We start from the raw sequence: 16,737 nt of genomic DNA, 5'->3' as shown, positions 1-16,737 counted from the left end.
CAAGTTTATTTTTCCTTCAGTGGGTACATGGCAGAACAGAGTGACAGATGTAGAATGTCATTTATGTCAAAGGTTTATTCTTGCTAGTTAAAAACTGTGACATTAACCATGTCAGCTTGCTCTGATTTAAAACTCTTTTCTTTCAGAAGAAATACAAAGTCTCAGAAATGACAAGAAACAGCTATTCTTGCTAGCCTAGACTTTATCCCAAAGTTAAGCCAGAAAGAGAGGGGATCAAATATTCCATCATAATGATGTTTACAAAAAATGTAAGCAATTTGGATATGATTAATTATACCTTTGTGTTCTCTATCACTGATGAAAGTTGGATACCTGAAAAAAGGAGAGACAATATCATTTTAGCTGAAAATTTAATGCTAGCTTCAATTAAAGCCAAGGGGGTTTCTTTCTGAGATTTTCTTATTACTCCTTTCTAAATGCTACCATTTCACACAGAATTGAGCTCTCTTTGGATTAATCCATTTGAAAATTAAGTTGATTTATAACCAATTTTCTCCTCATTTACACAGCGACCTGCAAGTATTTCTCCAGGGATCAAACAGGATCAGAGAAATTAAGTGTTGTTTGAGTTGTTCACTCAAGCAGAATCCCCCACAAACATGTGCATATGGTGTGAGGCACTTTAGGGATCAGACTAATAAATTTACCTTGTTGTATATTTTTCTTCACATCTTGAACTTGTATGTTCTCCTTAGTAGGAATTTAAAAAAAAAACCCAAACAAAAACAAAAAGAAAAAACCAATAACAAACCAACAAGCCATTACTAATTTGTTGGCTGCAGGAATAATATATTGCTTCTCATTCTCTTATTCAAGTCACACCATTGAGAGAATATAATGTGCTGATGCTGAGTGCATCTGTTTGGATACCCTGGTCAGCTGCTTAAGGACAGTTGGCAATTCCCTGCCTCAAAATCAGAGGAAACTGGGCATCAAAATTATCCTCCCTAAAGCTTTGAAATAACAGGAGTGTGTTCTCTTTATACAGTCAGTGTTTAAGTGCAGACTATATTTAGAAAACATAGCCATATGTCATCTGAGAATGAGACAAAAAATAAATTAAACCCCCAAATTGTTCTCTGAGCAGCAGAATTAATGGGACGTGATTTTTCTATAGTTTAGTCCCCTGCAGTCCCCTCAAGTCATTTCTGTCCCTCTGATATTTGAAGTCTGTTGATTACCACTGGGCAAAGCCACGTGTAGGTGTGATGTCTGGCATCTGTTCTGCAGCAGCTCCCTGTGAAGATGCACTTACCTGTAGGAACTTCTTACAACCCTTTCACGTGTGCATTACCCAGAAACCACATCTTAGATTTGTTGGGAAATGATGGCAGTGAAATGACAAGATTTAAAACAATTGTCAATATAATTTCTCCAGTGTTCTGATCAGCTTCAGTGCTATTGTTGTTTCTGCTGTGAGATACTTCCCCAGCCACAACTCTTGCAATATGTTCCTCCAAACCATCTCTAAGAGGGGGCTGCCCCCACACAACTCCTTTTGCATAATTGCTCCATGTATTGGGAGCACAGTGGATGCCTTGCTGGGTATGAGCACAGTGGGAAGCTCACTTGCTGCTTGGCTACCTGAAGTGATAATGCATGTCCAAAAAAAAAAAAAAAAGAATTTAACAAAAATGTTTAGGATCTTGAATTCAACATCAGGGATGCTTAGAAAAGCACTTACCCATGGAGTAAGGGCACCATAATGCACTAAGCTGTTGTGGAAAATTTCTCCCTTATGTTTCATGAAGAACAAATTAAAAATAATTAAAAAAAGAAAAGTCATGAGAAAGTAACCCTATGTTTTGCTTATTCCAAAGCTGTAAGAAGCTTGCTTTTATTGCTAAATATGTGGTCTAATTAATATAGTGAAACAGTATCAAATATTGCAAAATGGGCACACTGCTTTCATAGTAAATATGAATCATCAGAACCAAGAAAAAGTTCCCCTGTATTTTAATTATTTCCACTGTAAGCATAGGAAAGGAAAATTCTCATCTCAAAATTCCCTGAAAACACAAGGCAAGATTTCTCAGTCAAGTTCCCTATTTGAAAACTAAGGGTGTAAGAGTTCCAAACCTCAGGTCTGTGGAGCTCATGGAAACATTTAATTCTGAGGTGTCTGATGGGTTTTATGCATTAGCAGGTTCCATTTTCTGTTGATAACACAATACAAAATCTATCTCTGAAAGAAAGAGTTTCTTATCCTCCTGGTGATTGTGAAGGATCACGTGGAGCTCATGATGGGACAAGACAAGGGGTCTGCAGATTCTAACCTTGTAGAGCAGTGGAGCAATAGTGAGACCTCAGTCCAAGCTCTGTGGTCCTTCTGCCAGCTCTGCACCAAAGGGTGCTGTAGGAATTTTCTTTAGGTTCAGATGAGGAGATTTGCAGTCTCAAGCAGAAGATGCCATGGATTTAGCACTGAAGCCAAGTGACTCACCAGAGCCTTCTGCTGTTGCTAAAATGCTTTGCTGGGTAATTCAAGGTGCAAGAAGAAGGGGAAATGGCAATGACAAACTTCATTTGTAGTTGGATTGAATTTATGAGTGAAGCTAGGAAAGGATATGAGATACAGAACTATTATGTGAGAGAAAAATTGGAAAATAAATAAAGGATGAAAACTGGCTGGGTAGGACTACCTAGAGTCTCAAAGGTAAAGATTCAAACCCGAATGAGGAGACTCATTATGCTTTGAATAGGTCACCTTTGTGTTCTGTAAAGAGAACAGTGATGTTCCCTGGTGGTCCTGGGGAAAAATGGGGGTGAAAAGAAAAGCATAGGTGATGCAATACTAGTGAGAAACCAGGCATCACAGGGAAGAGGAGAAAAGGACTCAAAAGCCAAGAAATATGAAGGCTTTATTTCAGGCCTCAAGCTGTGATTTGACTATTTCTGATATTTTTGAAAACTTTTTTCCAGTGTGCAGAATTTTGAATGGCTGATTTCTAAGGTCTAAAATGCCTCTCATTCAATTTTCTCTCACCAATATGCAGTATCACAGAGTCAAGCAAAACACATGCAGACCAAAAGAAGCAAAGACTGAAGAGTTAGACATGTAAGGGACTTCTGAAGGAAATAGCAGAAGATTGAGGTGGGCCAACATGACAGCGTGTGGCAGCAGGAGGCAGGACTCCAGGCAAGAGTAAGCTCAGTTCTCTGGCTCTGGTTCTCTCTCTGATCCTCCCAAAAGGCACAGCTAAAGCTTTGGTCAGGGTTAGAGCTTCACAGTTCAGGGTTCCTAAGTCATGGCCTTGTTCTCTGAGCACATCAGACCCTATTTGTGATAAAATAGAAAACACTTCCTAGAGCTTTCCGCAAGTAGGCAGCAGTGCTCCTGGCTCCATATCCCTTCTTGATGCACTCAAGGAATTGTAAAGGCAATGCTTATGGATGCTCTTTTCATTTTCTTTAACAAAAATAAAGTCACGTTAAGAAAACTCCTAAAGGAGATAAGGTCAGTGCCTTCTTGACAGTGCTATGGTCTGCAGTGCATTCTGTAGGAGGCAGGAGATGGTAAAGCCACTAAAATGAGTTACTTTACACAAGATGGGAATTCAGCCCTAAGAAATGATGTTTAAAATGCTATTACTATTGCAAGTTTCAGTGGAGCTTGGAGTATACTGATTTTTATTCCTTATCTCAAACGCCACAAAAAAGGAAGAATTCAGGGGAACCCTCCCAACCTGAAATACTTCCATTTTTCATTCTCTGTCATGGTCTGTATTTGTCTGATGACAGATGTTAGTTTCATTGTAGTTCAGTCCTTTTTTTCCCCTCTACAGATGTGATTTACCAGATCATAAATCAGCTACCACTTTTGGAATTTCAACTAGCAGATGTCCTTTTTTAGAGATTTTAATATAAACACTGCTAACCCACAGATCCTTTTTGAGGAAATTCCAGTTGCCTATAAGAATGCCAGTTGGCATTAATATAACTTGAACATTTGACACATTAATAGCTATTTTTTTTCTGAGTGAAATAGATTTATTTTTTATAGAGAAGAGATGGCTGCTTTAGTTCTCCATTAGAGCCTCAGCTTGCAATAGCTGTTTGCTTGCAGTGATGTCATTAACTAGAAAACAGATGCACTCATGAGCATCAGAAATCAATCATAGCTGTTGGCACTTTAATAAACAGCTGCCTTCTTAAATGGTTTGGAATAAACACTGATCATCACCAGCTCTTTTTGAAGGAAGATCAGTAGGTTATAAAACTGCTGATTAGAGGAGGGGAAAAACCTTGAAATTATAAACTTAGTGGTTGAAAACCTCTGATTGAGTTATTTTAGACTGTCAAAAGATTTACAGTAGAAAAATAATTGCAAGATATTCGCTGTACTGTGGAATATCTGTCACATGTCCCTGGAATGGAGCCTGATACATTTACATGAACTTTCTTCTTCAGAAATAGGTTTAATGTAGGGGACTCAATTGTATTAATAAGTCATTTATCAAACTTGAGCATAGCAGAATCTTATTGCTTCATTGTGCACTTCAGAAGGAATTTGATAAAAATTTCAAATTCCTTCCCTCTCTCTCAGATGCAAACTAAGAGGGAAAGTGTAATCCTCCTCCTCCTCCTTCTCAGGTGTTGCTTCTACATTCAGGGCCTGTACCTGTGTATGGGCCAAAGGATTTAGCTTTGAGATAACAGCTGCAATTCAAAAAAAATTGCCTGGAAAAAAGCAACCAAACATCAAACAGTGGCACAGGGAAATAGCACATCACAGTTCTCATACAGCACTCAGATTAGCTTCAGCTCTACCTTGCTAAGTAGCTTATCAACAGAAGAGATGTAGGAATAATTCTACAGCAAATGCTTTATATGGCTTAGTGACAAAAAAGGAGAGATATGTTACAAAATATCCTGCTGTTGCTGGTGATCTGCTTGTTCTGGCTTGTGCTGCAGATGGATGTGCTGGGTATAACCTGCCCCCTCTATAGCTTCTCTGAGCTTTATGTGTTTATGTATGTATGTATGTATGTATGCTGCATTGTGCAACCAGATCATAATCTTAACCTTTTACAGTGTCAGTTGACCGTGCCAGTGTAACTCCTGGTATTGTTGCAGAGAGTTCCTTGTATCTCTTTGTCATGGTACTGTAAAAATGTCTGTAAAAGAGATTAGAGCTGCAAAAGGATTTTATCTGCAGCTGAGGTTGTAAACTGTGTGAGGCATAGGCACAGGTTTGTCATGGGCCTTTTCTTCAAGGCTTTCCACTTAGGGATTGGGATCTATGGCTATGGCTTTTGGGAACTAATACAGATGATGATGGTGATAAAATGGCATTTGTGAAAGTCTTACTGGATCCCTTGGAAATGTTACTTATCTCACCCAGAGCACCCATATATAGTGGATCCATGCTGCAGTTATGAAAAATACCTACTCTGGTGTGGTTACACATGTTATTTGAAACCATATTCTTCAGTTTCGTGTTGCTGTATTGTTTCATATTTGAGTCTTGTTCCCAAATGACTTGCAGAGGTCTACTGAATGATTATTCAGTGGAATCAACATCAGAACCTATCCTTTTCACCTGGGGTCCTAATCTCTCTCTGCTCCCTTGTCCCTGAAAATTTCACTGTGGCTGTTTCCTTCTTCTCTCTGTGCCACTTGGGCTCTGCCAGCAGGGCTTTTTCTCTCAGATCTAATGTTTCATAGAGCTGCAGTCCCTGGCAGCCAGGACAAAGAAAGAGAGAAAGTCCTTAGCATATGCTGAGGGCTGCTCTTGTAGGGAGTGCTAATGCCTTCTATTAGTTCAACCAGTGTTCAGAGAGAAAGGAAAAAAAGACAGATAATAGGGCCTGTGAATCTGACCTGAAGAAGACAAATCCCAAGAACATCTCCCCTCTCATTTCCCATTTCTCACATCTAGTTTTATAAAGGAATATTACTTCTGGCAATTAGACTTGTCCAGCTACAGTACTAGCTGTGATGGTTCTTCCCTTGGGAAGTTATTCCCACTTTTGTTTCTGCACAGGAAACTCTATAACTGCTCAAATGATTGTGCAAATCTCACAGTTATGTGTACACACTCTGTGATTTTTGATTTTGTTGACGACATCAGGGAAACGTGAAAAAAACAAGGAAAAATTTTCCTTCTGCAAACTTTTCCCCCAGTGACAGTAACTCCTCTCTGCCTGGCTCTGGCAAAGCTCACTAATGCCCATGACAGCAGCTGTCATGTGGTGGAAGACAAACAAGTGCTTTGCTTCAATACTGAATATTTATCTATTCTGAATCTTACAAAAACGTCATCTGAATGCTTTGTCTTTCAAGTCTCATCACTGGAAGGGTTTAATGGCTGGCTGTGGTCTCTGTTCTGGTGGGTATTGTCATCGTGCCTGGCTGGTGTATGCCTCATTTACTCTGCAAGAACTTTGCAATATATCTTAGAAATCCACTTAAGATCATGGTGCATAGTTTCTAGGTTTCATTAGCTGCAATACAAAAGAAGCTTATGCTCCTTTTTTTGTTGCTGCTTGGACCTTGATACTCACTGAAAGGAGCTCTCCAGGAAATGAGCAGTGTAGGGAGCTTACTCTGAGCTCTGTTATTAGCACGGCTGTGTTGTGTTATGGAAGATATAATTCAACACTGCTTCAGATGAGAAATAATTTCAATGGGAAGTTTCTCTTGCTGAATTCTTTGCATCTGCTTGTGAGAAACAGGACACGGAATTTCAGCTCGCTCAGAACGGAAAATAAATCAACTGGCTTTTACTTTGGCCTTGCACCCAGGTTATCAAAATAATAAGCTTGCTTTACTTTTTGATTATGGATGTCATTTCTCCAGAATTTAATTTTTTCATTTTTAAACTGAATGATGTACTCTACAGAACTGCATTTCTATGGCATGCTTTTAATAATTCTAGGTTTATGTCTTCTTTTGCGGTGTGAGTCTCTAAACTTGAAGGGGTTCATGAAGGTAGAAATTCAGGAAATTGTCTGAAGTTCAGGACAAGGTGTGTACATTCCCTGTGTGCTGCAGCATTCATAAAAGCCAGAATGTATTTTACATTTGGTGTTGCTTTCATGTTACAGACCTGAATTTAAACCTGCTTGCTTTCAAACCAGAGCATGTTCCCTAGAACTGTTCCCTGTCCTAGAACCAGGACAAATTTTTGTTACAATCCACATGACTGTCCCAGTGATACTGCAGCCACAGTTTGTGTCACTTGGGGCTGAGTCAGGCAGTGTGCTTCCTAGGATTTCATGCAGAATGGAGATAAGATTGTGATGTGGAGCCTAGGTAGTTCTTCTGGGCTATCCTGACCTGGATCATCATTGTTCTTTACCACAGTCCTGTCCCTTCCATATTCTGTTTTGGTTTTTTTTTTTTTCACCCATTTCTTTTCCTTTTTTCCTATCCTTCTCTCCAACTGTAACCTTTCTGGCACTGCAGTACAAGTGATCCTGTCCCAACACTCCCACGTGCAGGCTGTGGACAGCAAGACTTCTACTATCAAAGCAAAGAGGTTCCCTCACTTTACACTGTGATGCTGCTTTTTATGGCTACGAAGTCTGGGAGTCAGGAGCACACACCCTGCACTCCACTACCCAGTTTCAAAGCCACATCTGTTGCTCCTTTTAAGATGTTTCCTAAGTATATATATATTTTTTGTTATTAATTTTTTTTAGAAAAAAATAATCATACCTAATGATCATGAAATAACAGAGCACAGCAAATGTGCAGAAATTCCCTATATTATAGATGTGCAATCTGCAGAAAGAGAGAAGGCTGATTTTGTGTCCTTTGTATTTAGAGCCTAATTCTGGGCCAGGAAAGGGATTTTGGTGAGGAAACAGTTTCTCTCCCAGCTCCTCAGATCAGCTGAAGCTGCTATTCCTCTTTCAAACATCCGGTAGTGGACTTAATTATTCCTTATTTCAGCTTCCTCACCACCTTCTGGCATTGATGGAAAGCGGGAGGCAGAATTTACTACTGCAAGATCTCATTAACATTACTGCTATAGCTCACAAAGGATAATAATGCCAATTATGTGATGAGGCTCTCGTGTGGTCTAAACCCAGCATCAGTTGAGTGGAATCAGTCATGGGATGGCTGCTTGCATCTGCAGAAGGGCTACTGAATAAGTTGGTTTTGTGATTGCAAGTTAAGGGGCTTCAGAATCATAAATATAACTGCACCAGTAACGTGGGTATCAGTGGGAAGCATCCAGACCCAGGTGAGGCAGACTCAGTGTGGGTGAAGAAAAGCCAAGCAGTATGGAAAGTGCAACAGCAGAGAGAAATCTCCTTGGTACAACTGCAACTTCCAGTTACTGCCCTGGAATTTCACAGATCTGGTTACACCTGGGGCTTGGGGGTTGCTTTTTTCAACTTGTATGTAGACTGCATAAGCTTGTAGTGGAAATTTGACTAGTAACCAATCTGAATGAGCAGTGCTGCAGCTTTGCAGATTTCATTTCCATGAATGACTGCAATTTTTGCTTGAAATGTACTTTGACTGGGCTTAGTCTGACCATCCTTATTCACTGCAAGCCTGTCTTTGTCAGACATTCATGTGACCTGAGCTCAGTTTGGGAAATCCTAGATTGTGCTTGCAACTATTTTACACAGTTCTGAGCAGAACAACTTGGGGTAATTTGTTTTTCCTCCTCTGTACCCCAAATAATGCAATTTTCATAGAGCTCTCAGGGAGTTAGGCACCCATCTTTCCTTGAACCCCCCCCAATACCCCATAGGTTTGGGTTTTTTTAAATCCCAGCCAAAATTCCACTTTCCAGGTGGAATCCTCCAAACAAGTGAAATAAATGCTGGCACTTACACACCTGGAGCTCATTTTCTCATAGGAACTGCTCATCACAAATAGCACACGGAATGTAATTACATGTAACTTTTTCTATTATTTTTCTATTAAGGGATTCCTTAATGCAAAAGTCCCACTTTTTTAATAACGAATAAATGTCTGAGCATCAAGAGGGTTTTAATTAGGAATGCTACCTGTAAGTACATCTAAACAGTTGGTAGCAGCCGTGGAACACTTCTAATTACAATCATCATTTTGTTTTTCTCTCAGGTAGCTTAGCTCATTAATTACTTTTAAAAAATCAAGTCTAGCATTCAATACTACTGTGCAATATAAAATTCAAATTAGACTGATATCACCACCAAAATATTATGAGCTGATTTGTATTAATGGTATTCCAGACACACAAATAGCTAAGTTATTGTCTATAAATAAATTGGATTTCATAGTCCAAACCTTTTGATTCCTGACATTTACTTGTGTGTTGCAAGTTTGCATTTGTCTTTTGCAAATAGTTTTCTCAATTACCCTGTCTGCATTTCCAGATGTATCTATCAACTGCATGAAAAACCTTTTGCTGTCTGTGGGTACCACTGTAAATCTGAAGAATTTGCCACTGTAAATATGCAGAGGTTGGGTACAGGAGTGCTGCTGAAAGCACTGATCTCTCTGGTCCTGCTGGTTTATGTACCCTAGGGATGCAGGACTGGTGGCTATAAGCTGCTTCAGAATGCAGAGGAACAGACAGAAAGCAGTCTGGCTTTTGGGAGAGTGGATAGACCAAAATGGAGACATCAAAGTGCTGAGAGCAAATGCATCCTGTGGAAGTTCATTTTGTGAAGATGGATGCTTTCTCTCATTTGCCCTTACAGTTGACCAGGCAAAACTCTAGCTATTTCTTGCACACAGAAAAGGTGGGAGAACTGAGAAATAAGGTTGTCTTAAAGAATGGCCATTATCAGCTGGGACGTGGTCCTTGAGCCAACAAGACCCTGAAGTTGAAGGAAAATCTCAATGTTTCCTCTTTTCCCCAGTAGAGTCCATTGTAAATGAGGATTATTATTTTCAGTGGGCAAGAGGAGCAACATGTTCTATGACCTTGGACTGATCCCTGAATTTTGCTGTGTATCAGTAGTTTGCTTTCTGTGTTGAAAAGGGAGCTTTGGTATCTGAGAAGGGCATATCCATTTCTCTGATGGCTGTGAGAAAGTCTTTGGTCTGATACAGCCAAGGTGATTGATTTAGTCAATGCAAATAGCTTGAGGTTTATTTTTTTCTATATTTGATCTGTACAGAGCAGAATATCTTCACGTGTGGGGGCTTTCAATGTTACATTAATGAGAAATAGTGCACTAGGGTATTGATAATGCTGAAGTGCTGCTCTTGGCAGCAAGCACAGTACAGCAGCATCAGCCCTTCCTTTCAAAAATGTGATGGGATGTTTGTCCAAGTCAGTTAATAGTGGGAGAAACTCCAGGTCAGGAACAAGACTGGCACTAAATTTAATCCAGCTTTAATAGTATGAAGGGGATGAATGGTGCATTTTGCAATTGGTCCATGGAGCTTTATATTAAGTATGTATATTTCTGGTTTTCACCTTATTTATAGTAATTTCTGATTCCAGACAGTCTGTGGTAGGATATGTTTTGTCAGTGCAGGAAGCTCAGGACATGATTAAGCAGTACAGGATAATTTTTCTTCCTTGAAATAATACCCTAACATGGACAGTGTCACTTAATTCCAATATTGTGTTGGCTAAAGGAGGTCTGCCAAAAAAACCAAGCTCCTACATATTTGCTTCATTTTCTCCTTTAGGTCCCATTGACTTAAATGAGATCACAATAGATCTGTTTGGAATCAGACCCTGACAAAACCACTGCTCTGAGAAAGACCCAAGCTGCTCACAAAGAGGTGCTGAAAAATGGAACCCCACAAAGCTTCCTACAACCTCCCTCACTCTTTTCTCTGTCTGAGCCAGCGTGCTCATGGCTGAGCTTTACAAATCCTTTGCATCTGGTTGCTTTGGAGGGTTTTGATGCCTACTGGGGATGTGAGGTGAAGTTTTCCTTTCTTGGTGGTATCAGAGAGAACCATTGTTAAACATTTGATGTGAAGGAGTGAAGAGGTGTTAAGGAACCAGACTTCCTTCCAAGGGTAAAGGTGCCCCATCTCTTCTTTTTGGCTGTGCTATATTTATTTCAGTCTTCATGTAAATGTGTTACTTGGATGTCAGTTCAAGGAGCCCATTACCTATAGAGAAAACATCTTTGCTTTCAAGTTAAATATTTTCAGAAAGCAGCGCTCCTGGCGAGTGAACTCAGGTTCACTTAGTTCCATGAAGAAGATGAACTATGAAAAGTCACTATACAAGTGACTGCATTGGAATAATTTCATGCTGGTTTTTCTTAAAGGAGAAAGGAATGCATCACCCTGGGCCCAGCTTTAGATATGCAGCCTTTTCTCCAGCTTTGTAAATGTTTACCTATTTGTTGGCTCACCAACAGCTTCTTTTCGCACTGTAAACAAAAAGCTTGTGTTTAACAGTGCTAATTTGACAGTTTACAGTCTTGGCAACATCCCACTAATATGTGGTGGTTCTTGTTAAAAGGTGTTCTGAGCTACAAAGCTGTATTAAGCTTAATAAGAATAATGCAGAAATAACATCCAGTGGGTGGATGTGGGTCAGAACTTCTTGACTCAGAGTCCTCTGACTGTTTGCAAACCTTAGAAAATCATATGCTGGGGATGGGGTGAGTAGATTTGAGCACTGAGGTGTCTAAAATGAGCACTTGGCTCTTTGGGATTTCTATTCTGATTTATAAGCAATGGGACAACTGGAAAAATCTGTTTTGTAAGAGCAAAAATCAAAGTACCAATTTGATTAGGCATAGCTGGTTAAATAGAATTCTTCAGAGATGCCCATATTTTGCAAGTTTAGCTTACTGCTCAGCAATTTAAGTCTTAAAGTGAGCCACTGTGGTATCAAAAACCTCTCACTGAACAAACAGTTCAGTTTTTATTGTCAAATTCAGCTGGCATCTATGTTTCTTGGAAATCCAGAAGAATTTATGTGGAAGATGAAGTGCTTACTCTTGAATAAACCAAGATAAGAATTACACCTTAGGCTGAAATTTAAAGAGAAATGAAGACTCGGCTTGGAGCAAGAGTTTTCTGAGCTATTTTCTGTTTTAAGTGATTGAAATAAGTATCATATTACAGCAGGAAGGATATTGTAAATTTCTTCCATTCCAGTATATATAATAGATATGTCATGAAGGAGATAAATTGTATGTAATTTTGTTTTATAGATCTGGTAGTGTATTGCTATATTCTAGGGGCAGGGGGTGTGGGGGAGCAGGGAGTGGTGCAGGGAGTTGGTTCTCAAGTCCTTTAGTCTTTAAAAATGTCAGAATCTGTTCCAGTGATGGATAGAATGGACAAATCCTTCTCTCCGTGCTCCAGAAATGATTTTGTTGTGAAATGCTGAAAACTTAGAAGCATCAGCCTCACTGGAGGTAATTTGAGGGGTATGAATAAGTACTGAAGTATATTGTGTCTTAAAGGATTATATGTTGGGTTTTATTTGCAGCAATGATGTCGATAAGTTCTATCATTCATTTGCAAATCATACACCTAGTAAGTAGCTGGGTTGCACCTGAAGAAGTGAAACGTTGCTGACTTTCTCCTCCTCTACTCAGGACCATGCATCACATAGTAGTGGTTAAAAAAAACCATCTGCTAAATTTGGCATCTTCTGCCAGCAAGAAGCAGCTTCTCTGCACTGGGGTGTCTGGTGTGTTTGCACATCGCTGCCTTCTACTGGAAGGCATCAGAGCATCCCAGCTGTCTCAGAACTGCAGCCAAAAGCTAAGGGGGCTTTTTCAAGTGTTTAGATGGCTGTGATTTAGTAATTAGAAGAACAGGGATCTATATCTCGTTTTGCTGCCAACATGAAGTTCAGCAGTTCAAAGTTCATCAAAAGATACAAAATCTTTTCATGTTAATATGAGTTTTGTAACAGACGCTCGTGCATTGAGGCTTTGACTGCAAAATGTCTTTATTGACAACTCAAAAGTCTGGAAGGCTGTGGGGCTTTATTATACATATTAATTTGGTTCTGTGCCGGTGGGACTTAGCACAGCCCCAGCATATGTCATTCTTCCTGAGTTTTACGTTCAGCAGGAATGTGTGCTGTCAGAAGACATTTATACAGCACATGCTGTGTCCTGGTCATGGCCAACTCACTTTAATTGTATATGATTTTTGCTTGACGAAAAATGCAGGATTGAATTGACTTTGAATTGTCATTTCCCCTGAATTGCTCAAACCCTCCTGCCCCACCCCCCAGAATTTGCTGAAATGACTGCCTAGACACAGCTGTTAATAAAATGTTGATGAAATCAGATTAAATCAGAACTATAATAGCTTAAATATTAATATTCCACTGTTGAATCTGAGGTACAAAGCTGTGGATTCCAGCTGTTCTCCAGGGAGGGGTTGTGGTAGACCCAAAACCTCCAGACTGGTGGGAACCATCCTACCAAAGGATGTGTAAGAGCTCTTAATATTTATGTGTAGTTCACTGCACTGATATGTTGGAAACAATTTATAGATGGTAGAAAACCAAAACATTGTGCCATATTCTGAAACACAATGTTGAATCATTATATTAATGTGTTAATTATGTATGATTTGTAACAGGAACTTAGCTAGCAAGCCACTATCCAAGATATCTGAGAATGAATGAGAAGGTGCATCTGAATTGTTAGCACTGCTCAGGGTACATCCTGTCTCTGCAGTCCTCCTGCTCAGTCATTTCTACCATTTGTTCTCTTTTCTAGCTGGACGGATAACAGGAAATTCAGATAATAATCTTTCCTGTTACTGTATTGTCATTTTCCCTTTTCTGGCTTAAAACTGACTCCAAAATATGATTATAAGTTCTGGGAACAATATTGCAGGTATTCACCCGTGGATATTTTAAGCATGTAGTGGTAGAACCAGAGCTGCCCAGTGAAAGTCCCTCCAGGGGCTGGGTGGGATGGGCAAGCTGCTCCCCTACTACCCTGTGTGTCTGTGAGGAGAGGTTTGGGGGAGGAAAGGGTTAATCAGGATTTCTTCCTGGTGAGGATCATTCCCTTTCCTTCTGCTCCAGTCAGGAGGACATGTTGGAAAAAATATCAGTGATACATTTATGAATTATCTTACCCTCTGCATTTTGTGGGATGGTCTTAGCACCCTGAGAGACTCTTATGATTGAATCACAGTCTTCCAGATTTTGTAGCTCAGCTCCTTAAAATGCACTGATCTCTCACTGGAGTATCAGTTACTAACCTTCAATTATTTATATGTCAGTAACTTGTCCCCTTTTTGTCACTGCTTTTCCATAAGGCACATATCCATTTCATTCATCCTGACTAGCTAGGACAACCAATGTGTCCACTTCATCATTTTTATTGCTCTCTTCAGTAGTGTCTCTAGTTTATCAATGTACCATCTATAGAAGAGCCCTAAAATATATATACTGCATCAACCTTGAGCTGGGTTTGTGTAACTGGGAATTAATCACCTCCATGGTCTAATCTGCTCCCTTCATGTCTTGAATGCCTTCTCCTAAGTGTTAATGCTCCCCATTCTATCGAGTTTGCTGTGAATAAAAAGTTCTCAGCTCACCAAATTGAGTCTCCTCTGTCTAGGATTAAAATAGCTTATACTTTCTATCTGGAAGGGTTGTGATGATCACTGATTTTTAGTCATTCTTAGGGTCCTCCTACTACATTACTTTCCTCTGACTGACAACCTTTATTTTTCTCTTTCTCTTTCTAGAATTTTTTTTTTCCTGTTCTTGGAAAAAACTGCCTGTAATAGAAATTGTCCTTTATTTCTGCTGATCATTTAAAATTTATTTCCTGTAAGCTTACTATCTCTTCTCTGTTTTAAGTGTGGCAATTTCCAGAGCCTATGCAATGATTCTCTGCAGATAAGCCCTGATTTGACTGGGACCATAGTGACTGAGATACCACACCATGAATATGGTTACTGGTTTCATCAGCTGTGTGATCCAACAAAGCAGACAGAAACATGTCAGAAAACTGTATGTCCTAAAGACATGGAAAGATAAGTAGGCTGTGGTTTACCACCAACAGGTGACAAAGCTAGAGTAGCAAAAAGCAAAGTCTGAACCTACTGGAGGTCAGCAAAAAGTAGTCACTTGCTGTGTGGGAGGAGGGCAAGAATTTGTGTGTTACTTACTGGCTGTTGTAATGCTTTGATGGATGTTTTGCTGTTTCAAGAAAGAGATGTCCTCTCTCCTTCAAACTTGTAGCAGCACTTCAATGTAGATCTGTTTTTTAGTAAGGAAAGAAGAGGCTTAAATTTCTGTCCCATATATCCAGATGAAAAAATATGCATGTGCATATGCAGAGTACAAACCACTCCTTTGTGTATGTGAGATGTGCACATGCTAAGTAGATGCATAGAGAGGCTGAAAGACTGAGTAACTCCAGCTTTCATGTGCAGAGAATACACAACTGGAAGTCAAAATTCTGCACATACCATTCTGCATTTCCCCTCCAAAAATTAGTTGCAGTGACCCAGAAACCAGAGAGGAGGAAATGAGGCATGACATCAGGTAAACAAAAGAGCTCTAAAAAAAGCTTAGACCTATAGTATTTGAGTTCCAACATTGCATCAATATGTTGTTTCATCTAAGGTATCACAACAATATTTATAATATATCCCACAACAACAAGAGACTGGGTCTGGTAATCTGTGCAACTGGCTTTGATCTTGAAGTGAATGGCTGCCCAGAAGAGCTGGGCTCACTGAATTGGTTAATTTATTTCTAAGAAGGTTATGATTCAATTTCTTTAATCCTTTCTAACACTCAGTTTGCAGAGGAAATAATAGTTTAGCTTCTAATCCAATTATGTGGATACTCCTTCTAGGATGGACCCTTACCAGGCTATTCCATTTCATGTCACAAGTCAGATGCTTGGGAAACAATAAATCAAGGGTTCTTTGACAATACATGTTGTATTTGGCTATGCTTAAATACAGAACCATAACTTTAACTGGGAGACATGGGAAAATTACCAGGGAATGATTCATAGCAGTAGATATTGCCCTCATCTTGCAAAGCATCTTCCCTGTTATACTGTTTTGTTTTCTTCATTTGTCGCATTAATGTGAGTTGTGAGCAGAGTTCCAGAGGCAATGTATTGCATACAGGAGTTGTTATAGAACATTAAGTCCATCTCATAATTAAATGCTCTATCTATTTTCTTGTAAACAATAAGACCATAAAAGAGGTAATAGAAAAAAATTATGTCCCGAGCGTAATGGTTTATACAAAATATGGCCAAGATAGCACAGCATTACAGCATGCTGGAAGTGCCAAGTCCTTTGGCTTTGTCCTTAACCCAGCAGAGTAAAGTTAGTATCATCCATGGGGTTTTGAACACAACAGATGATCTCTTCATGGGTTTTGAGCATTGCATGGCAAGGATTCCCCAGCTGATGAAAGAAAGAATGCATTTCTCCAGATACAAAAGTACTTTAAAAAGGGAGTTTTGTAATCAATTTGAAAGCTATACCTGAGTTAGTATTAGATTTTCCTTATGTTTAATTAAGTCTAATTAAACAATGCAGACATCTTCCTGTCACCTGTGGTGTGATTATGTTAAATATTTAATGCTTGTGAAGGATTAGACCGCACATCTAATCTATATCTAGCAATCTGTTCTCTCTCTAGAGTACTTTTTATTTAGTTCTGCTTATGTATAATGAGTTGCATTTCAAAGGAAATTGTTAAAGACTTTGGTGGGAAGGGGAACATGTCATGCTGTACTGTTTGGAAAGGAGAATATTGCTAACTAGGCATGCACTGTGCAGGCTGCAGTGTGCTGCCAAGATGGTGTAGCAGGGACAGTATACTCT

This window comes from Heliangelus exortis, chromosome 16 (assembly GCF_036169615.1).
Source record: "Heliangelus exortis chromosome 16, bHelExo1.hap1, whole genome shotgun sequence".
NCBI lineage: Eukaryota > Metazoa > Chordata > Aves > Apodiformes > Trochilidae > Heliangelus > Heliangelus exortis.
The sequence above is the reverse complement of the archived record's forward strand: the minus strand, read 5'-3'. Positions refer to the sequence as shown.